The sequence below is a fragment of the Equus caballus genome, chromosome 30 (genome assembly GCF_041296265.1).
Source record: "Equus caballus isolate H_3958 breed thoroughbred chromosome 30, TB-T2T, whole genome shotgun sequence".
Classification (NCBI taxonomy): domain Eukaryota; kingdom Metazoa; phylum Chordata; class Mammalia; order Perissodactyla; family Equidae; genus Equus; species Equus caballus.
In genome coordinates, this window is record NC_091713.1 from 14256668 (window position 1) to 14281071 (window position 24404).

The window sequence follows — 24404 nt, forward strand, 5'->3', positions numbered from 1 at the left end:
TTCTGTTAAGATATTCCAGAGCTAGTTCTGAAGTAGCACGTATAGATCCAGCTGGGTGGTATGCCAAGCCTGTGATGTGCCTCCACAGTATTCCATTTTACGGCTGTACCATCATTTATTTAGCTACTTCTTTATGGCTCTTCCCAGTGCTGAAATTGACATTCTTTGTACATGTTTTGTTCATGTTTTCACACTAAGTATTTTAAATATATAGTCTCCTTGCTTTATAAATTAGACTGTTTTCTACCAATATCAGCCTTAAACATTTCCTTCTGTCGTCACTGTGCTTTGATCTCTAACCTGTGAGTTTATGTGCTAGTGCAATCTTACCTCTTTATAGGATCTTTCCATCTCACTCAGTGGGTGAATGATATACATTCACATATATTAATATACTTAACATATATCATATACCAATGTTGAATAGGATATCTAGCTTTGATTATCTATAATCACTTTGGTTACAGAGTAATTCAGAGTATTTCTCATTTGATATATAATTTGGCAAAGTTTGGAACTATGGACTTTTTTACATGGCACCTTTGGGAAAAGGCGGCTTCTGATTATTCTTTTCTTTTCTTTTTTTAAGTTCTGCCATCTCCAGGTAATTTCTTTCTTTCTTTCTTTCTTTAAAGATTGGCCCTGGGCTAACAACTGTTGCCAGTTTTCTTTTTTTTATTTCTTCTTCTTCTTCTCCCCAAAGCCCCCCAGTACATAGCTGTATATTCTAGTGGTAGGTCCTTCTAATTCTGCCATGTGGGATGCTGCCTCAGCATCGCTTGATGAGTGGTGCTAGGTCAGTGCCCAGGATCCGAACCAGTGAAACTTTGGGCTGCCAAAATGGAGCATGCAAACTTAACCACTCAGCCGTGGGGCCAGCCCCAACTTCTGATTATTTTTGATCAGAAACATGTGGTACGTCCTAGACTGGGACTCCTGAGTGTAGCGACACTACATCTAAGCCAGCAGTCTTTGCATTAAGGCCCTCATGAATGAACTGGAATGTCTTCTCTCATCTTCTGGTTTCTTCTGCTTCTTTGGATGATTAGAAATACAGTCAATCTATCCATATCCTGTATTTTATGTTTTTTTGGGGTTTTTTTTGAGGACGATTAGCCCTGAGCTAACATCTGCTGCCAGTCCTTCTCTTTTTGCTGAGGAAGACTGGCCCTGAGCTAACATCCGTGCTCATCTTCCTCTACTTTATATGTGGGACACCTACCACAGCGTGGCTTGCCAAGCAATGCCTTGTCCGCACCCAGGATCCGAAGCAGTGAACCCCGGCCGGAATGTGCGCTCTTAACCGCTGTGCCACCGGGCCAGCCCCTATTTGTATTTTTTTATTTGGAGTAAAAGGTGAAACTTTCCAGTTTCTACAAATCAATCCTTACTTATTCAGTGAGGTAATTTGGTAACTTTTTAATGTAACTCATAATTTGGCTTTCCAGTTAACTGACTGCTTTGTCTTTGCTTTTCCCTAGTAGACTTAAAGCAAATTAAAATAATTTTTGACAAGAGATTGAAAGTATTTTCTTAGAAGACCTAAGGGTAAACCAATGATGTATCGAGTGCTTTGTTAGTAGCAACCCTGTTTACAGCAGAGAGGTACCCTACCTGGTCTTTTTGTGCCATCCTCTCCCCTTCCAGCACTATATCAGACTATGCTCCACTGCTATGCATAGGATTTTCATGGCCAGTTTTTTAGGAAGTATGTGCCAGGTCCTTCTTCCTAGTCTTTCTTAGTCTGGAAACTCCTCTGAAACCTGTCCACCATGGGTGACCCTGCTGCTGTTTGAAATCCCAGTGGTATGACTTTCAACATCGCAACAACATGCAGCTGCCACAGTATGACAGCCGACAGATGAGTGGTTTGCCCTGAGCGGGTAACGAACCCAGGCCACGGCAGTGAGAGTACCAAATCTTAACCACTAGACCACCTGGGCTGCCTGTATACAGTGCTATTTGTGTATAAATTGATTTATTCTATACCTGTAATTCAAGGGCAGTTTGTGCCTCTCTAATCTGATCTTGTGATGTTTTTAAAAACTGAGACCTAGTTGCATATGTACAAAGGTCAGTCGTAGCTTCAAGATTATGGCTCCTTTTATTCCTTCCATGACCTTCTTCCAGTTTCCTTAGGTGTGATTGTATAAATTAAACTTACTTAGTACTTGTTGTTATCCAGTGAGCAGATGTGTAGAATTACTATCTCCTAATGCATTTGAAATATATGATTTATAAAGCTTAGTCTTTATACAAATTATTTTGTAAAGTTATTTTATACATCTTATATAAAATGAGTTTAAGAGTGTAAGAAAATGCAATTAGGAGTTGTAAAATCAAAGTTCAAATCTTGCTTTTGGTTCTAGGTCACTTGGTGTACTTAACCATTCTGTACTTCACTTTCCTCATCTGTGTAAGGATGATGTTCATCTACATATATCTATAAAATTCCTTACTGAGCTGTGAGTGTCTTAGCTTTCTGAATAGCCTTGGCATAGTCTACACTCAATTAAAATTTGGTGATTCACCTCTAGTTTATCTATAGAGTTTCTTATGTGTAAGGGGTACATTTTTATTTGTACTTTGTGTTTTGTTAAATTAAAAGAAGGTAAGTGTGAGTGGGCAAAAGAATTTTAAACTGAATGGAAGGATTCTTTTGAGGGTAGAATTATCCCTTTCTAGACCGGGAAGGGGTCTAGAATGGGAAGCTTGAGGATTGCCTGGAGAGCTTTCCTCGGTTTACCTCGAGAGATCACTGAAGCCTGTCCTCTCTCAGTACATATTGGATCACCAAGTCCCAGTGATTGTATCTCCCTGTGATCTCACTAGTTGGTCTGTTTCTCTCCATCTCCACTGCCATAGTTCAGCAGCATCGTCTTTTAGCTGGAGTACCACAAAAGCTGCCAAAAGATGTCTCCCATCTTATTTCTCCCTAATCCATTCTCTGTGTCAAAACTAACAATGCAGAGAGTTTATACTTAGGGGTGTCGACATGGGCATGTTTCTGAATCATAAAGTAACTCTATGTTTAACTTTTTGAGGACCTGCCAAACTGTTCTCCAAAGTGGCTACAGTATTTTACGTTCCCACCACAATATATGAGGGTTTCTCCACATCTTTTCCAACATTTGTTGATATCTGACTCTTTGATTATTGTTACAGTTTTTTTATTGAGATATTGTTTACCTGCCATAAAATTCACCTTTATCAAGTGTACAAGTTAGTGGTTTTAGCATATTCACAAAGTTGTACAACCATCACTAGTATCTAATTCTAGAAAATGTTATCCCCCTAAAAAGAAACCCTGTACCCATTGGCAGCCACTCCCCATTCCTTGCTCCCCCCAGCCCCTGGCAGGCACTAGCCCATAAATTTTATATGGTTTAAGAGACAAGTTCAGATTAAGTGTCTGATTGTTGCCATAACAACACACTTCAGTTATTTACTCAGTCACCATAGTATCTAAGCATTTGACAAAACAGTTCAGCAAATGGCAGAAAGCCTGAGACAGGCACAGATGGAAATTGAGGAAGGAAGACCATTCCAGATTGACTTGCCAGTATTCAGTGCCCTGACCTCTTCCACTGGAGGCCTTCACAGAGTGGCCAGCTGGGAGGTGACAAGGAGGACCTGAAAACTGGAGGAAAACAAACTTGGAAATGGATCTGGGGCCTGCAGTCAGGCTTGTCTAGCGAGAAGAACAAAGGTTTTGGGTTTGAATATTGGCTCTACCTGTTCCTACCTATATGACCTTAGAAAAGTACCTCTTTCTTTGTCTGTAGGAGGGCTGATCCTACGTGTCTTGCAGGACTGTTCTTAGAATAAGCGATGTGTGTAGAGCACTTTGTAAGAGAACCCAACGTGCAGTAAGTGCTTCTAAGTGGTAGTTGTTGTCTTTGTGTGTGTCGCAAGATATTTCTTGAGTGGCATAACTAGAAGTAGTATTCAGCAAAATTAAGAGGTTGGTTTAATTTGGCTTTAAGCCCATCTTACTTACCTCTTTTGTCAGTAATTTTCTTATCTCCTGAAATCTTTTTAATATTCTCTTTTTAGACTTACCTTTCTCTACCTCTCTCCCCTAATGTGTGTTCCTAAAAACATATTCTCAGTGCTGTTCTATTTTTATGTCAGATATAACACACCTACTGGCATATTAACTGATACCTAAAGTAAGGTGATGCCATAAGACTACTAAAGGTATATTTGCGTTTTACATATCTGGCTTCCACCATAGTAGAAGCTTTAGAGCTGGCCTCTAAACTCGAATGCCTAGTGGAGTCAGTTGAGTAATTTATATGCTCATAGTTCTGGCCAGGATTGAGATCCTTGGGATTGATGTGGACTATGGTGAACAGGAGTGTGCATACCCTACCCTAGTACATTCAAATTAATACATGTAAAAGGCTGGCTAAACTTCTATACGAAGAGTGATAAGTCCTGGGATTGATATTTTGAGATTGTAACCCATTATGTTCTTCAGGTAGGTTAATGGATAATTTAACTCTCTTATAGTCTATATACTAAATCTCCATAATTCTGAAGTCCAGTTTTCTTTATCTCTTCTCCTGGTATATATTCCAGCTCTTTTAAACTAAAATTTCTTTGGAAAGTGACCTGCCAAAACAGTAGCCTTTTTTTGCTCTTCTCTCATTAAGGGATCGATCAGTGAAGACATCATATCTCCTGTGAAAGGTAGCTGTTCCCTATGTAAGAACAGAATAAAAGAGTTCCTAATTTACATAGTTTCAAATGATTTTAGAGTCAGAAGGGACTTTAAGGTCACTAGCCAAAATTCCCTTAAAAAAAAAAAAAGCCCCAATATTGAAACTGTATTAGTTTTCTATTGTTGTTGTAACAAATTACTACAAACTTAGTGGCTTAAAACACACACAAATTTATTATCTTACAGTTCTGTAGTCAGATATCTGATGTGGGTCTCACTGAGCTAAAATCAAGGTGTCAGCAGGGCTACATTCCTTCCTTGAGGCTCCAGGGGAGAATCAGCTTCCTTGCCTTTTCCATCTTCTAGAGGCTGCCTGCATTCCTCAGCTTGTGGTACCCTCTCTTCATCTTCAAAGCCAGCAAGGTGTGTCAGCATGTAAGTCCTTCTCTGTCTCCCTCTTCCATGTTTAAGGATTCTTGTGATTACATTGGGCCCACCCAGGAATTTAGGACAATCTCTCCTTTTAAAGGTCAACTGATTAGCAACCTAATTCCATCTGCAGCCTTAATTCCCCTTTGCAATGTAGTATAACATATTTATAGGTTCTGGGGATTGGGGCATGGATGTCTTTTGGGACCATTATTCTGCCTCCCACAAAAAGGTTTTAATTAAGATAGACTAGATGATGACTTTGCATAACAGAAGAATTCTTCCCTTTATAAAATTTTTCTTACATTATTTTGTGTAACTACACATGGTTACTTATTCAACAGGAATTTATTGAGCATTGAATGACAGGCACTATAAAACTATTGGGGAACCTGCCTTTGAGTTTTTTATGCTTGAGTACAGGAGCCAAGTAACTAGCAAGTGCAGACTAGCAAGATAGGAGTCATGACTGGTGCTAAGTAAGCACATGACTGTGGATGTACACCATCCTAGGGGGGTTATGGAAGGTTTCCAGGAGGAAATGATCTCAAGCTGAGATAGGACAAATAAGTGCTGGCCAAGTAAAGGAGATATGGGGATGGAAGGGAGAGGAAGGGCATTAGAGGTAGCAGGCACACCATGGACTAAAGTCCAAAAGACAAGAAGAGAGTCCCCTATGTTTAGGAAACTGTCAGTATTCAATTTGGCTGGAACAGAATAAAACAGGAGAATGAAGCTAGGGGAAATAGTAGAGAGTAGAGCAGTAGAGAGATTAAAGTTCAAAAGATTAGCAAGATCCAGGTTATAAAGGACCTTTTGTGTTATAATAACCAGTTTGGGCCTTCCCAACAGGTTTGAACAAAAGAGTGACGTGATCTGAGTTGCTTTTTTAAGAAAGATTGCTCAGTCTGCAGTGTGAAGAATGAGAACTGCAAGGTTAGAGACGGTGCAACCAGTTAAGGGGCTTTTGCAATAATCTATGCAGGGGTGCTGCTAGTGATCTATACAGAGGGAGAAGCTGGAAAAAAATAAGTGGATTCAAAGTTATTAAGGAGGTAGAATTGACTGGAGTGATGATAGATTAGGTATGAAAAAAGAGGCCAGGATAATCCCCAGTTGTCTGGTTTAGGCACCAGATGCATGGTAGTACCACTTACTGAGGCTGGGAATACAGAGAGACAAGGAGCAGTCTGGGGAGAGGAGGGCAAAGGCAGTGTGATGATTTGGAGTCAGATGTTTGGGGTCCCTTAGACATCAAAGTGGACATGTTGAAGAAGCAGTTGGTCGAGATCTCAGGACAGTGATCTTGGCCAGAGATGTAAATTTGGGAGAGCTAGAAAAGATCCTGAAAATGACCTACCTTAACCCCTTAACTCTTACAAATGAGGAAATTAAGTCTTAATCTAGAAAGTGCCTTTTCCCTCTTAGCAGGAGAGAGGGTAAGAATTAGGATGTGAATCCAGGAATCTTAATGAGTCAAAATGTGTTTTCTGTGCAGCAGAACCCTACTTCTGCTGAACAGTGAGGTTCTCATGATAGGATTAATGATAGTAATGGTAATTCACCAACTTTTATTGATTTTCCTACTGTGTAAATATTTGCCAGGCGCTAACAGTGCCTACGGTGATGACAAGACACATCTTGCCCTTACCTTCATGGAATCCTCATAAGTTAGTGAGAAGGCAGGTGTTAAATAATAAAATTATTACGAGAGTACATAGTGCTTGAAGTCAGTTCTGGGAGCTGTGCTTTGGGGCAGGAGGGAGCACTGCTTGCTTATGGAACTGACGCAAGTTCACTCTGTGTTGAATGGGAGAGCAGTGTGGAGGATGATAGGAGATGTGCTTGAAGTGTGATCCCCTGGGTATTCTGACAGCTAATGAAAGAAAACCCTTTAGTGGAAAGCTCAGCTTGGGGTTGATAGTTGGGGTAACATATCCCTTACTACTTTTGTTTTCCCTTAATTATTTTATTGAGGTCATATTGTTTTATAACATTGTGTAATTTCAGGTGTACATTATTATATATCAATTTCTGTTTAGATTGCATCGTGCTCACCACCAATAGTCTAGTTTTTATTCATCACATACGTATGTGCTCCCTTAGCTGGTTCACCCACCCCCCCCGACCCCCTTCCCCTCTGGGAAGTCACGAAAGACCATATATTATATGATTCCATTTATATGAAATGTCCAGGATAGGCATTCCATAGAGACAGAAGTAGATTAGTGGCTGCCTAGGGCTGGGGAAGTTGGGGGAAATGGAGGAAGTGGGGATGACAGCTAAGGAGTGCAGGTTTCTTTTTCAGGTAATGAAAACATTCTAAACTTGGTTGTGGTGATGGTTACAACAACACTGAATATACTAAAGCCATTGAACTGTATGTACGCTTTAAATGGGTGAATTGTATGTTATGTGAATTATAGTAAAACTAACTGTTAAAAAAAAAAGCAAATGGCATGGTAGTTGGTTTGGTGATATGTAGAAGCAGTTGGGATATAGTCCTTGTCTCTACAAAATTTAAAGATTACTACTGTAACAGAATTTGATGTAACATAATTGGCTGTAAACTTTACGATGAAATGCCATTCAGTGTGTTTCTCTGTGTTTAACTTTACTGAACGTTCAGAGTTAGCTCCTGGCTTTCTAAATCTTCCTTTCTCATATGAGTCCACCAATGCAAAGAGAATCTCAGATGTCAGTAGTTTTTAAAGAATTATAGAATATTGATGGAGGGGATCCCTTTAAGGACACTTTAGCAATTTGGTTTCCTTTGGATATTTAGGTTCTCCCCCTTCTTCCACAAAACAGATACTATTTTTAAGTTTTGAGCTTAGATATATACCTTTGCATTTGTTAGAGAAACAAAATATGTACATTTTGAGACTTACAAGAAAATCATATACTTTATGTAAGTTTACATAAAATTTGAGAATTTTATTTATCTTTATCCTGGAGAACCAATGAGTATTTTATATATCATAGATGATGAATTCAGTGTGCTTGGAATGAACTGGAAAGTATGGTAAAATTTAGCCATTTTGACATTATAAAGTTAGTGTATTCTAATGGAAAAACAACATATTAATTGTGTTTGAATCTTTTGTGCTTGAGTTGTCTGTAGATCTGGATAAGAAGTTTAAAAATTAGCATAATTGCATGCTTAGGAAAATCACTTGCATATTTTTAGTTTTAAATAAAATGTATTAAAGTGTAAAGTATCTAATCAAACTTCTAAGAGGAAACTTAGGGAATCCAAACATTGGTGCTAGTTTACATATTATACATAATTGAGAATGTGAATCCCAGCAATATTAGTGTGCACTAACTGGGCCTTTGGTGTGAGTTGAAAACACCTGGGGCAAACTCTAGAAAGGGATGAAACCTGAGGGAATAGCTCTAAGTGCTGTGATAGAAAGGGTCTAACTGCCTGTGGGATTACCTGTTTTACAACCTAAGGGTCAATGGACAGGGAGACTCTGGCCTTAAACAGCCTATGGGAGCCCTCATGGGCATGCGTTTGTTAAATTTCCTTGAAGTTTCATGTAGTTCATTTCTTGCACTGCTTTTTCAGATCCACTGTGTATCTATAAATATCAAGTTGGGGTACTCAGATAAGTGTGTATCCTAAGTGAGCCTTTTATGTGAAAGGAGAAAATAAATAATGGACTTTGAATTCAAGACAGTCTGGCTGGAGGCAGAATGCTTAAATACTAAGGTAGGCTTATGGATAGACAGTGGTTCAGTGAGGCTCATTAAAATTTCTAATGAATAATTAGAGCTCTGCTTAAGAGCTCAGCAAAGCAAATAAGCTGTAAAAAGGACTGCTCCTTCCACTCAAGAAAAGTGCCCTTTGTGACATCTACTTGAGAAGAAAATATGACCATTCTTTTGAAGGTTTATGTGTTTCTATCTTTTAGAGTCTGCTATGGTGGCACATTTCTGCTAAAACCCTTAAAACATAGGTGACTTAGCAAGTGAAAGAAGTGGTCTTTCAGCGTTGTTTGAGTCCTGTCCCTCCAAACTGAAGTATTAACAGTAATTTTCAAGATGCTACCTAAAATAAAATCCAGGAGCTGTTTTTATGTCTTTCCATCCCTGTATTGACATTGAAATCACTTTACCCAACACTCAGTCAAGACAATAGTGCTACCACTTTGAGTACCTACTAAGTACAGGGTGCACATTGTATGTCACTTACTTTAATCCTTAGCCATTAATTTATCAGGAGCCAGATTGAGAGGAGTCATGTCACTTACTTTAGGTCACAGGGCAACTTGCCCGCAGCCTGAGCTTGCTAACCACAGCCCTGTGCTTCTCCCTGTGAAGTAGAGGCTGCTGCCTGAGGGCACAGGAGGAGAATGTGTCATGTGGATCAAATGGTAATTATGCCATAATTACATAAGATATCCTTTTGACCTTAGGTCAGGTCAGAAGGAAGTTGGCTCATTTTCACATTTATCTCACTCATAATACTGGTGTCTAGTGTTGAGGAAAAGTAAGGGATACAGGGATATTTTTCTTTTTACCACTTTAATGTGATTAGCCAATGATTAAAGATATTTAAATGGTGAGCACTCTCCTATTTTCATGGCACTCACTTAGAACCTTAGAGGGAGGAAATGTGGGAGGAAAAAAGGGAGCAAAGCAAAAAGAGTCTAGCATGGGAACTACATAAACCATGTATTAAAATTTGTTTCTGATCCATCTTCCAAAATTATGGCCAAGATATTCATCAGCCTAACCGAGTAAGGTGGTTTGAGGAACTGAGTTATGCAATAGCTCAAAGAATCGTAACGTGAAATCACAGAAATGAAGGCATTTTTTTCTTTTATTATTTTTTTACTGCATTAAAATATATATAACATACATTTGCCATTTTAAGTGTACAGTTCAGTGGCATTAATTGCATTCATAATGTGGTGTAACCATCGCCACTTTTTTACATCCAAAATTTTTATCACTCTGAACAGATTCTGTAAGCATTAAGCAATACCTCCCCATCCTTCGTCTCTCAGCCCCTGGTAACCTCTGTTCTAGTTTCTGTCTATATGAATTTGCCTATTCTAGATATTTTATATAAGTGGAATCATACAGTATTTGTCCTTTTGTGACTGGCTTCTTTGACTTAGCATAATGTTTTTAGGGTTCATCCATCTTGCAGCACATATTCCAGTGTAGGTAAATACCACATTTTGAATATCCATTCATCTGTTGATGGATATTTGCGTTGTTGCCACCTTCAGGTAATGTGAATAATGCTGCTGTCAACGTTGACATGCATGTATCTATTTGAGTGCCTACATACCTCAAAATATAGCTATTTTGTGTATATACCTAGCAATGGAATTGCTGTGTCATGTGGTAATTCAATGTTTGACTTTTGAGGAACTGCCAAACAGTTTTCCACAGCAGTTCCACCATTTTACGTTCCCATCAGCAATGCACAAGGGTTCCAGTTTCTCTATACCTTCACTACTTATTTTCTGTTTTTCTGATCATAGCCATTATTTTGGGTCAATCTCAGCCTATCCATATCTGCTAGAAATGCCTGGGAGCACTCACCTCGGCCTCTACTACTTGAGGCAAACTCCCACAGACATTTCACCAAAGGGAGCCAATGTTGTAGCTGGACCAGCCCTCGTGTTACGGTTGCAAGATACCTCAGCAACAACCATCAGTGAACTTTGAAAAAACAAGATTTATTACTCAGAGGTCCTGGAGGATACAGGGCATCTCTAGGGCCACACAGTGAGGTCCCCAGTAGAGGGAGAGAGTAGACTTGGAGTTCTGCCTTTCTTGGGATTGACGTTGGAGTGCCTAGAGTTTTGAGAGTTCACTGTTTATTGGTGAATTTAAAACAAAAGAGTGTGAATTAAAGTTCAGGAAGGGAAAAGCAAGTAGTCGATCAGTTTTCTATGTCAACCAGGGTTTTCTAAAAAGGGGATCTTCATGGGTGGGGTGGCCTAGCTGGCAATGTGTTTATTTGAGATGGATGTCTTTAAAGAGAACACCTTGTCAATCAGAAACTTAATGTCAGGCACTTACATTATAATCAAAAAAGCTAATTGTCAGGCACTTACACTACAGCCATCGTAATGGGTATAAACTCATATCTCATTGTGGGTTTCATTTGCATTTCCCTTATGACTAGTAATGTTGAGCATCGTTTCATGTGCTTATTGGTCATTTGTATATCTTCTTTAGAAATATGTCTATTCAAGTCCTTTGCCCATTTTTGAATTGGGTTGTTTGTTTTGTTGTTTAGTTGTAGGAGTTCTTTATATATTTTGGCTATTACTTCCTTGTCAGATATATGATTTGCAAACACTTTCTTCCATTCTGAGTTGTCTTTTCACTCACATGATAGTGTCCTATGAAGCAAAATATTTTTAATTTAAATGAAGTCCAATTTATCTAATTTTTTTGTTTTATTGACTGTGCTTTTGATGTCATATCCAAGAAATCATTTGCCAATCCAAAATCAAGAAAATCAAGAAGATATTCTCCAATGTTTTCTTCTAAGAGTTTTATACTTTCAGCTCTTACATTTAAGTTTTTGATCCATTTTGAGTGAATTTTTGTATATGGTGTTAGGTAAGGGTCCAACTTAATTCTTTGCCATGAAGATATCCAGTTTTCCCATTACCATTTGTTAAGAAGACTGTTTTTTTCCCCGTATTGAATGGCTTTGGCACCCTTATCAAAAATGAATTAGCCGTAGATGTGGGAGTTTATTTTTGGGTTCTCAATTCTATTCCATTGGTCTGTAATATGTCTATCCTTATGCCAGTACCACACTGTGTTATTACTGTAGCTTTGTAATGAATTTTGAAATCTGGAAGTAGGAGTCCTCCAACTTTGTTCCTCTTTTTCAAGATTGTTTTTGGCTGTTCTGGGTCCCTTGAAAGTTTCTTCTCTTTCTGCAGAAAACACCATTTGAATTTTGATTGGGATTGCGTTGAATCTATAGATTGTTTGAGTAGAATTGTCATCTTATTATTAATTCTTCTAATCGGTGAGCAGGGGATGTCTCTCCATTTATTTATATCTTCTTTAATTAATTGATTAGTTGATTTATTGTTTTGTAGTTTTCAATACACAAGTCTTGTTCCTCCTTTGTTAAATTTGTTCCTAAGTATTTTATTCTTTCTGATGCTTTTGTAAATGGCATTGTTTTCTTAATTTCCTTTTGCAGTTGTTCATTGCTAGTGTATAGAAATAGAACTGATTTTTGCATGTTGATTTTTTATCCTGCAACTTTGCTGAATTGATTTATTAGGTCCACTAATTCTTTATGGGTGGATTTTTATCACCTGAGCATAACATGAACTAGGTGGTAGACAGGGAAGAACCTAGAAAAGCCTGTTTGTTGGAGTCCTCTCTGTGTTCTTCTGTTTCTATTTGGCTAAATTAACATTTGTTTTCCATATGCTTGCTTGTTTTCACCTACCTGTGACTTGCTTTCCTTCCCTTCAAAGTCATGACTCTCGCCATCCCCAACATCTTCTTTTGTCTTTAGCTGAAGATGGTATTTAAGGTGAGGGCTTCGGCCATTTTGGTGAGTTACTCCGTTTCCCTGGGTTTCTCTCATGTAATACATGTTATTAAACTTTTATTTGTTTTTCTCCTGTTAATCTATCTCATGTCAATTTAATTCTTAGACCAGCCAGAAGAACCTAGAAGGGAAGAAGAAAATTTCTTTCTCCCCTATAGTGCTTATACAAACATAGATGGTATAGCCTACTACACACCTAGGCTATATGAATCTTACAGGACCACTGTCTATATGCAGTCCATCGTTGACCAAGACGTTGTGTGGCATGTGACTGTGCTTTGAATATGTCATCCCATTGCTTTCTGACTTCTGTGGTTTCTGAAGAGGAATTAGCTGTTAATCTTATTGAAGATTCCCTTGTTTGTGATGCTTCTTTCTCTGTGCTTTGAAAATTCTTTGTGTTTGGGTTTTGATAATTTGATTGTAATGTGTCTAAAGGTGGCTTTCTTCAAGTTTATTGTGCTTGGAGTTTGTTGAGCTTCGTGGAAGTTTAGGTTCATGGTTTTCATCAAATTTGGTAAGTTTTCAGCCATTATTTCTTCAAGTATTCTTTACGTCCTTTTAATTCTGTCTTCTCCTTCTGGGACTCCCATGTGTATTGCATAATTTATTGTCACATCATCAAGTTCACCTGGTAATTGTCAAGTTCACTGATTCTTTTTTCTGCTTGCTCAAATCTGCTGTTGAATCCCTCTAGTGAATTTTGCATTTCAATCACTGTATTTTTCAGTTCCAGAAATTTTGTTTCATTTCTGTTTATAATTTCTATCTCTGTATTGATCTTCTCATTTTGTTCATACATTGTTTCCCTAATTTCCTTTAGTTCTGTCCATGTTTTCCTTTAGCTCCTTGAGCATAGTTAAGACAGATGATTTAAATTATTTGTCTAATCTGATCTCTGGGCCTCCTCAGGGATGTTTTCTTTTTTTTTTTTTTTTTTTTTTATTAATGTTATGATAGATTACAAGCTTGTGAGATTTCAGTTGTACATTTTTGTTAGTCATGTTGTGGGTACACCACTTCCCCCTCCGTACCCTCCCCCCACCCCCCCTTTTCCCTGGTAACCACCGATCAGATCTCCTTCTCAATATACTAATTTCCACCTATGAGTGGAGTCATATAGAGTTCGTCTTTCTCTGACTGGCTTATTTCGCTTAACATATGCCCTCGAGGTCCATCCACGTTGTTGTGAATGGGCCAATTTCGTCTTTTTTTTATGGCTGAGTAGTATTCCATTGTGTATATATACCACATCTTCTTTATCCAATCATCAGTTTCTGGGCATGTAGGCTGGTTCCACGTCTTGGCTATTGTAAATAATGCTGCGATGAACATAGGGGTGCAACGGACTCTTGAGATATCTGTTATCAGGTTCTTAGGATAGATACCCAGTAATGGGATGGCTGGGTCATAGGGTATTTCTATTTTTAACTTTTTGAGAAATCTCCATACTGTTTTCCATAGTGGCTGTACCAGTTTGCATTCCCGCCAACAGTGTATGAGGGTTCCTCTTTCTCCACAACCTCTCCAACATTTGTCGTTCTTGGTTTTGGATGTTTTTGCCAATCTAACGGGGGTAAGGTGATATCTTAGTGTAGTTTTGATTTGCATTTCCCTGATGATTAGCGATGATGAACATCTTTTCATGTGTCTATTGGCCATATTCATATCTTCTTTTGAGAAATGTCTGTTCATGTCCTCTGCCCATTTTTTTGATCGGGTTGTTTGTTTTTTTGTTGTTAAGCAGTGTGAGTTCTTTGTATATTATGGAGATTAACCCTTTGTCGGATAAGTGGCTTGTAAATATTTTTTCCCAATTAGTGAGCTGTTTTTTTGTTTCAGTTCTGTTTTCCCTTGCCTTGAAGAAGCTCTTTAGTCTGATGAAGTCCCATTTGTTTATTCTTTCTATTGTTTCCCTCAACTGAGGAGTTACAGTGTCCGAAAAGATTCTTTTGAAACTGATGTCAAAGAGTGTACTGCCTATATTCTCTTCCAAAAGACTTATTGTCTCAGGCCTAATCTTTAGGTCTTTGATCCATTTTGAGTTTATTTTGGTGTGTGGTGAAAAAGAATGGTCAATTTTCAATCTTTTGCATGTGGCTGTCCAGTTTTCCCAGCACCATTTGTTGAAGAGACTTTCTTTTCTCCATTGTAGGCCCTCTGCTCCTTTGTCGAAGATTAGCTGTCCATAGATGTGTGGTTCAGGGATGTTTTCTATCAGTTTATCTCTTTCCTCTGAAAAGGCCATACTTTACTGTTTCTTTTTATCCTTTGTGATTTTTTTTGTTGAAAACTGGACGTTTGAATACTATAGTCCCCCCTTTTCTGCAGTTTCCATTACCTACAGTCAACCACTGTCTGAAAATATTAAATGAAAAATTCCAGAAATAAATAATTCATAAGTTTTAAATTGTGCACCATTCTGGGTGGCATGATGAAATCTTGTGCTGTCCTGCCCTGTACCACCCAGAACGCTACGTCACAATGCGTACGTCATTCATCTCATCACATAGGCATTGTATCATCTCACATCATCACAAGAAGGGTGAGTGTGGTACAGTAAGATATTTTGAGAGAGACCACATTCACATAGCTTTTGTTACAGTATTTTGTTATAATTGTTCTATTTTATTATTAGTTATTGTTAATCTCTTACTGTGCCTAATTTATAAATTAAACTTTATCATAGGTATGTGAGTGTAGGAAAAAACATAGTGTATGTAGGGTTTAGTACTATTCACAGTTTCAGGCGTTCACTGGGGGTCTTGGAATATATCCCTGTGAATAAGGAGGGACTGCTGTACTGTAATGTGGTAACTCTGGAAAGCATTTTCCTCCTTGCTCAAGGTTGGCTGTTCTTGATTATTGAAGTCATGATTTGTGTTCATCGTCCATTCTTTATGGGTTGGCCATGCTTGAGTCATTCCTTAACAGTGTAACTCCGTTGACAGTTTTTCCTCAGCCTTCATTTCTTGCTTGTACTGAGCTTTTAGATCATCCAGTGGCGAAAGCTGAAGGTGTTCACAGGTCTCTTCTAAGCATTCATCCTGTCCTGGGCATATGTGTGGCTTTCTAAATTCCCCAGTATACACAAGTGCTTTTGAGTGCTCAGATTTCCCAAAGAAACACTATCCTTGGCTTTTGCTCCCTAGCTGTAAGTGGTCTATTTTATGCCTTGACTGTAAATATTTTGCCCCATAAATCTGGGGCAAAAATATCTGCGTGTGGCTGCAGATTTTTTGATCACCTGACAGTATTTTCCAGCAATGCGCGTTGCTTTTCTGCTCTGAGTGGCTTCTCAGTTAGGTGAAACAGAGGTGATGAGCACCTTGCATCAGTCTTTCAGGTAGCCCCAGACAGATCAGAATAGACAAACACAGTAATTTGTGAGTAAGATCTGCTCTGCTCCCTTTGGAACCAGAGATCAGTCCCATGCGGGGAGCATGTGCTGCTGTCTTCAAGATTGCTGTTGCGCCAGGAGCAGTGAGGCAAGGCTAAGGGTTTAAAATGCCGCAAAGCTCTCCTGCCAGTGTTACATTGCCTTTTGCTTGATTCAGCATTCACTTTGTTTCTGTATATCTATGCCTATTTTTCCAGAATTCTGATGAAATCGATTTTGGTAGTTCTGGTTGTTTTTCTGATGTTTCTCTGGAAGGTTGGGAGTTTGGAGCCTCCTATTTCATGATTTCGCTTTTGTTACTCAAGGCCTTTTGATTTTAGCATATCTAATAACAAGAACTATGCCCAGAGGCATGGAATTAAATTGAAGAGCTCTGAAGAATACTACTGTTTCACACTTTTGTAAGATATCTTTTAGATAAGGATGCTGTTGATTTAGAAGCATCAACTCATTAATCTTTGAGAAGTGATATTATCTCTGTTTTAGAGATGGAGGGGGAAAAGAGCATAATCATCAAGCCTCATAACAATGCAGCAGTTGAGATGGAGTTAAAATTCTATGGAGCTCCAGGAAAACAGTTTGCTGGTTACTCAAAAAGTTAAATGTGGAATTATCATTTAACCCAGCAATTCTACTTCTATATATATACCCAAAATAATTGAAATCAAGGACTCAAATACTTACTTATACACCAATGTTCATAGCAACATTATTCACAGTAGCCAAAAGGTCCTAACAACCCAAATATCTGTCTGCAGACAAATGGAAAAACAAAGTGTGGTGTATATATACAATGAAATGTTATTCAGCCTTAAAAAGAAATGATAATTTGATACATGCTGCAACATGGATGAACCTTGAAGACATTATGCTAAGTGAAATAAGCCAGACACAAAAGGACTAATATTGTATGATTCCACTTACATGAGATACTTAGAAAAGGCAAATTCACGAGACAGAAAGTGGAACAGAGGATTCTGGGGGCTGGAGGAGGAGGAGGGGAATAGGAAGTTAGTGTTTAATGGGTACAGAGTTTCTGTTTGGGGTGGTGAAAAACTTCTGGAAATGGATAGTGGTGATGATTGTACAACATTGTGAATGTAGTTAATCTCACTGAATTGTACACTTCAAAATGGATAAAATATAAGTTTTATGTTATGTATAAAAAATCACCAAAAAAAATTCGTAGAGCTCCAAATTCACTATCAGGAACATAGAGAGCTAATTTGATTGCAGCTTGCTATGTTTTGAAACAAAAGTTCTTGAGCATTTATTGAGCATTTACTGTATACCAGCCACTGTGATACGTGCTTTATACGGAATATCTCATTTAATTTTCTCCATAGCCTTATTAAGTACTATGATTTGTCTCAATTTATAGACAAGGAATCTGAAGCACAGAGCGATTAAGTAACTTGCCCAATATTATATTGCTAATAAGTAACACTCTCAGGATTTGATTCCGGATAGTCTGACTTCAGACTGAGCCTAATCATTACACCACGCTATCTCACTTTTGCTGAATTTTAAAGTGTGTTTAAAGGAATTCTGTTTCATATTTGACTTGCCATAATTTGCCACAGAATCATTATCATACATGCCTTTCCTCTGAGTGTGTTGGCAGCTTGCTTCTTCAGAACAATTCCTGCCTGCCAGCCTCAGCAAGAAGAAACACAATCAGAGAAAGGATGGATGGTGCACTCGGAAGGGAAGTGGTGCAGTTTGCTTTGTTTCAGAAATTGTCTCTGAATGCTGCTCTAACTTTCCCTCAGATTCTTTTTTGATCCAACCTCGATGTAGTGAAAGGGACCTTCAACACCTGGGTCAAGGAAACTATTTTTGTAAAAGCAGTGAATATAGTTTTGTTTCCTAATATCTTTCTTCCAAAAACTCAATGCTCTTATTTGAAAGAAGACAGGCCATGGAATTGTGGATAAATAGAAGGGCCTCTTGCTTTATTTCTTACCCAAATGTAATTTCTTAGGAGAGTCCATATGATAATAAGGCAGTATCCCCATTTAATACGTGGAGAAATTAAAGATTAAAGAGATTGACTTGCACAGAGTCACAAAACTAGAAAGCAGTCGATTTAGGCTTCAATCCCAGGCAGCCTGACTTCAGAGCCCATGCTCTCAATTAATCTCTTTGACGAATTTCAATTGCCTCATCTGTAATTTCTAATACCCACTTTATAATGTTGTTGTGAGAATCAAGTAACTTAGTGTATGTGGTCTGTACTATACTCTATGATGCATGCTAACATTTAATTAGCTTTTTTCCAGGAAGTATTTGAGTACCTGCTCTGTGTCAGGCACTGCACTCAGTGCTGAGGTCACAATGGTGAATCATACACCTGCCCTTTAAAAGCTGACCATCCAGGCAGAGGCAACAGCATGAACAAAGGCAGATTGTTTTCTAAATCCACAAAAACCTGCACATAAGATAGTGTCCTTATACTCTGAGTGATAGTGTACAGTATTTGAAATGTATTAGGGCTTTCAGTAACCTTTCTCCCATCCCCAAACATCCCCTTCAGCTTAGCTTACATCATCACTTTCATTATTTTACCCTAGATATAAACATTGCTGGTGTATCTACCTAGGCCTTGATGTCGTCTATGTAGCATCATTCCAATCCCTGTTTTGTATGTGACAGCTTTTCATTTGCTTGATTCATTACTACTTAAAGTACCAACTGTGAGATTTTGCCTTTAAATTATCTAGTCACATCATTTGTCCTGTCACACAGAGAAACAATTGTATCCCTTAGTTATCTTCACAAAAGGCAGATCAAAACTAGATTATTAAAGGAAAATGATACGAATAATGTCATGGTACATTCTTAATGTTTTAAGGTAAAGGATACTACTATATTCTCCTGTGAAATGTCTCTTGATGAGTATCAGAGACAGATTCTAAGTTGAATAAAACAAATATGTGTCAAAACTGACACCAAATTCAGGTAGTGTGATAAACTGAATAAAATCTCTCAATCAAGGTAATTCCTCTAATCTCTGACCCAAGGTAATTACAAATAATTTTGAAAAATGAATAAAGCCTCAATAGGTACATATAAACTGTGGTGGCCATTTTACTGCTTGATGCCTTGACAGGTGTTTAAGTTAGGGCCTGTGAACTTGACTGTCACCCTATTCATGTCCTTATAAATAGTATCACCAAATTGCCTAATGGGGAGTTTTAACTGTCACTCATTAGACTTTCACAGATGAAGGTAAATACAATTTTTTGTTCCTGTCTAGATGTGTAGATTCATATCTGGCAAAAGAAAGCTTCATTTATATTGAAAGAGACTTGGTAGTGAAGGTGCAATTACATGTGGCAGTATGTGTTTTGATTTGGCTTTTCTCCTTTACTGTAAATGTGTCTTTACCAGAAAACTTTTCGTGTATCAGAAGGAATTTTAGTACTAACTAATGATATATAATTAGATTTATTTTTTCAAGCAGAACTTTTATGAGACTCGTGACAAACAGAAGGAATGACATCAAAATTATTTCAAAATCCATATGGAAAAATACTGAAGCTCCCATGTTATATTATAAATGCTTTATTAGTGTTACTTTTAAATGTTTTAGTACATTGTAAGGTAAAGATATCAATTCACGACTTACTAGTCTTTCTGAGTACTCATGGTTGTGCTAATGTTTATTTTCTTTACTATTGTCTTTATTAAAAATAAGTTCAGTCATGTTCAAATGTATAGTATGGTTGAATAATAAACAATTTGGTATTCCAATGTAGTTCTTATAATTCCTGTTATTTACCCTGACATTGGGAATATAAGCTTTATTAGCTTTATTTACACTTTCTTTTGAATGTTTTTCTTCAAAGTGAAAAAAAAAAGGACTCTCAGAAGTACTTTATGATTTCTGTGACCTTGTGCATTCAAGTGACAGTAAAACCACTTTTCAAGATAAGTTTTGGGAGCACACCTACCTTTTACATGCACTATCTCATTTAATTCCCACAATAATCTTATGAGATAGACAGTGTGGCACCCGTGTTTCAGTGAGGAAAGTGGGGGATGAAGAGATGAAGTAACGCACCACATGTACAGCTAATAAGTAGTGGAAGCAGGCTGGGAACCTGTGACTGCCCTGGTTTCCATGTCATTCTTCTTCCAACTCTTTGACAATAGAGAATTTTCTCATATGAGTTCTTTATCCTAAGGTCCATTTTAAGCTGTTTAAAAATCCATATAGCTAGAATATGGCTAAATGTTGTTTTCTTATTGAATTTTATATGTGCCTGAGGTAAAACTTTTCCTTGCCATTTATTAACGTGTAACAATTTATATGTTTACTTTCTTTTATTGAGTTAATGATAGGTTACAATCTTGTGTGATTTCAATTGTACATTAATGTTTGTCATTCGTGTTGTAGGCGTACCACTTCACCCTGTGCCCAACCCCCACCCCACCTTTCCCCTGGTAGCCACTAATCTGTTCTCTTTGTCCACGTTTTTAAATTCCTCATATCAGTGGAGTCATACAGAGATTATCCTTCTCTAACTGGCTTATTTCACTTAACATAATTCCCTCAAGGTCCATCCATGTTGTTGCAAATGGGATGATTTTGTTCTGTTTTGCAGCTGAGTAGTATTCCATTGTATATATGTACCACATCTTCTTTATCCAATCATCGGTTGATGGGCACTTAGGTTGCTTCCATGTCTTGGCTATTGTAAATAATGCTGCAATGAACATTGGGGTGCACAAGACTTTTGGAATTGCTGACTTCAAGCTCTTTGGATAGATACCCAGTAGTGGAATGGCTGGATCGTATGGTAGTTGTATTTTTAATTTTTTGAGGACTCTCCATACTGTTTTCCATAGTGGCTGCACCAGTTTAAATTCCCACCAGCAGTGTATGAGGGTTCCATTCTCTCCACAACCTCTCCCCCGTTTGTTACTATTAGATTTAGATATTTTTATCATTCTAATGGGTGTAAGGTAATATCTTAGTGTAGTTTTGATTTGCATTTCCCTGATGATCAGCGATGATGAGCATCTTTTCATGTGCCTATTGGCCATCCGTATATCTTCTTTGGAGAAATGTCTGTTCATGTCTCCTGCCCATTTTTTGATCAGGTTGTTTGATTTTTTTGTTGCTGAGTTGTGAGAGTTCTATATATATTATGGATATTAAGCCTTTGTCAGATATATGACTTGCAAATATTTTTTCCCACTTAGTGGGTTGTTTTTTTTGTTTCAATCCTGTTTTCATTTGCCTTGAAGAAGCTCTTTAGTCTGATGAAGTCCCATTTGTTTATTCTTTCTATTGTTTCCCTTGTCTGAGAAGACATGGTGTCCGAAAAGGTCCTTTTAATACTGATGTCAAAGAGTGTACTGCCTACATTTTCTTCTAGAAGCCTTATGGTTTCAGGTCTCAGGTTTAGGTCTTTGATCCATTTTGAGTTTACTTTTGTGAATGGTGAAAAAGAATGGTCAATTTTCATTCTTTTACCTGTGGCTTTCCAGTTTTCCCAGCACCATTCGTTGAAAAGACTTTCTTTTCTCCATTGGATGCCCTCAGCTCCTTTGTTGAAGCTAAGCTGTCCATAGATGTGTGGTTTTATTTCTGGGCTTTCAATTCTGTTCCATTGATCTGTGCACCTGTTTTTGTACCAGCACCATGCTGTTTTTATTACTGTAGCTTTGTAGTATGTTTTGAAGTCAGGGATTGTGATGCCTCCCGTTTTGTTCTTTTTTCTCAGGATTGCTTTAGCAATTCGGGGTCTTTTGTTGCCCCATATGAATTTTAGGATTCTTTGTTCTAATTCTGTAAAGAATGTCCTTGGGATTCTGATTGGGATGGCGTTGAATCTGTAGATTGCTTTAGGTAGAATGGACATTTTAACTATGTTTATTCTTCCAATCCATGTACATGGAATGTCTTTCCATCTCCCTATGTCGTCATCCAATTCTCTCAGAAGGGCCTTGTAATTTTCATTATATAGGTCCTTCACTTCCTTAGTTAAATTTACCCGAGATATTTTATTCTTTTTGTTGCGATTGTGAATGGTATTGTGTTCTTGAGTTCTTTTTCTGTTAGCTCGTTATTAGAATATAGAAATGCTACTGATTTATGCAAATGATTTTATACCCTGCAACTTTGCTGTAGTTGTTGATTACTTCTAGGAGTTTTCCAATGGATTCTTTGAGCTTTTCTATATATAAGATAATGTCGTCTGCAAACAGTGAGAGTTTCACTTCTTCCCTCCCTATTTGGATTCCTTTTATTCCTTTTTCTTGCCTGATTGCTCTGGCCAGGACCTCCAGTACTATGTTAAATAAGAGTGATGATAGAGGGCATCCTTGTCTCATTCCTCTTTTCAGGGGGATGGCACTCAGTTTTTGCCCATTGAGTATGCTGTTGGCTGAGGGTTTGTCATATATGGCCTTTATTATGTTGAGGTGGTTCCCTTCTCTGCCCATTTTGTTCAGAGTTTTTATCATAAGTGGCTGTTGGATCTTGTCAAATGCTTTCTCTGCATCTATTGAGATGATCGTGTGGTTTTTATTCCTCAGTTTGTTGATGTGGTGTATCACGTCGATTGATTTGCGGATGTTGACCCATCCCTGTGTCCCTGGTATGAATCCCAGTTGATCATGATGTATGATCCTTTTGATGAATTGCTGAATTCTGGTGGCCAAAGTTTTGTTTAGAATTTTTGCATCTATGTTCATCAGTGATATTGGCCTGTTGTTCTCTTTTTTCATAGTGTCCTTGTCAGGCTTTGGTATCAGCATGATGTTGGCCTCATAGAATGTGTTAAGAAGTGTTCCATCCTCCCTAATTTTTTGGAATAGCTTGAAAAGGATAGGTATTAAATCCTCTCTGAAAGTTTGGTAGAATTCCCCAGGGAAGCCATCTGCTCCTGGGGTTTTATTCTTTGGGATGTTTTTGATTGCTGTTTCAATCTCTTTCCTTGTGATTGGTCTGTTCAAATTGTCTGCTACTTCTTGAGTGAGCTTTGGGAGATTGTAGGAGTCCAAGAATTTATCCATTTCCTCTAGGTTATCCATTCTGTTAGCATAGAGTTTTTCGTAGTATTCTCTTATAATCTCTTGTATTTCTGCAGAGTCTGTTGTTATTTCTCTTCTTTCATTTCTGATTTTGTTTATTTGAGCTTTCTCCCTTTTTTCTTTGTAAGTCTGGATAGGGGTTTTCGTTTCAATAGTATTTATTTCTTCTCTGATTTTTATTATTTCTCTCCTTCTGCTGACTTTGGGCTTTATTTGTTCTTCTTTCTCTAGTTCAGTTGGGTGTAGTTTAAGATTGCTTATTTGGGATTTTTCTTGTTTGTTAAGGTGTGCCTGTATTGCGATGAATTTTCCTCTTAATACAGCTTTTGTTGTATCCTGTATGAATTGGTATGGCATGTTATCATTTTCATTTGTTTCCAGGTATTTTTTGATTTCTTCTTTAATTTCTGCAATGATCCATTGCTTGTTCAGTAGTGTATTCTTTAGTCTCCACATCTCTGTGCCTTTCTCAGCTGTTTTCTTGTAATTCATTTCTAGCCTTATAGCATTATGATCAGAGAAGATGCTTGTTATTATTTCAATTTTTTTAAATTTGTAGAGGCTTGCCTTGTTTCCCAACATATGGTCTATCCTTGAGAATGTTCCATGTGCACTTGAGAAGAATGTGTATTCTGCTTTTTTAGGATGAAGTGATCTATATATCTCTATTAAGTCCTATTGTTTTAGTTTTTCGTTTAGCTCCACTATTTCTTTGTTGATTTTCTGTCTGGATGATCTGTCCATTGATGTGAGTGGGGTGTGGAGGTCCCCTGCTATTATTGTGTTGTTTTTAACATCTTCCTTTAGGTCTGTTAATAGTTGCTTTATGAACCTTGGTGCTCCTATGTTGGGTGCATAGATATTTATAAGCGTTATTTCTTCTTGATGAAGTGTCCTTTTGATCATTATATATTGTCCCTGTGTGACTCTCTTTACCTGTCTTATTTTGAAATCCACTTTGTGTGATATAAGAATTGCAACACCTGCTTTTTTTTCCTTGCTATTAGCTTGAAGTATGGTCCTCCACCCATTCACTCTGAGCCTGTGTTTGTCCTTGGGGCTGAGGTGTGTTTCCTGGAGGCAACAAATTGTTGGATCTTGTTCTTTAATCCATTTTGCCACTCTGTGTCTTTTTATTGGAGAGTTCAATCCGTTTACATTGAGAGTGATTATTGATGCATGTGGACTTAAAGCTGTCAATCTGTTGCTCATTATCTGGCTTTCCTACTTTTCTCTCCCTGTTTGCTTTATACTACCCATTTGATACTGCAGTTTCTTATGCTGGGTTTCTTAGATTTTTCCTG

The 24404-nt window shown here is 37.8% G+C and overlaps 1 protein-coding gene across 2 annotated transcripts in view; it reads left to right on the forward strand.

Moving 5' to 3' along the window:
- CNST (consortin, connexin sorting protein) overlaps nucleotides 1-24404 on the forward strand; it is a 114240-nt gene that overhangs the window by 44572 nt on the left and 45264 nt on the right. The window lies entirely within an intron of this gene.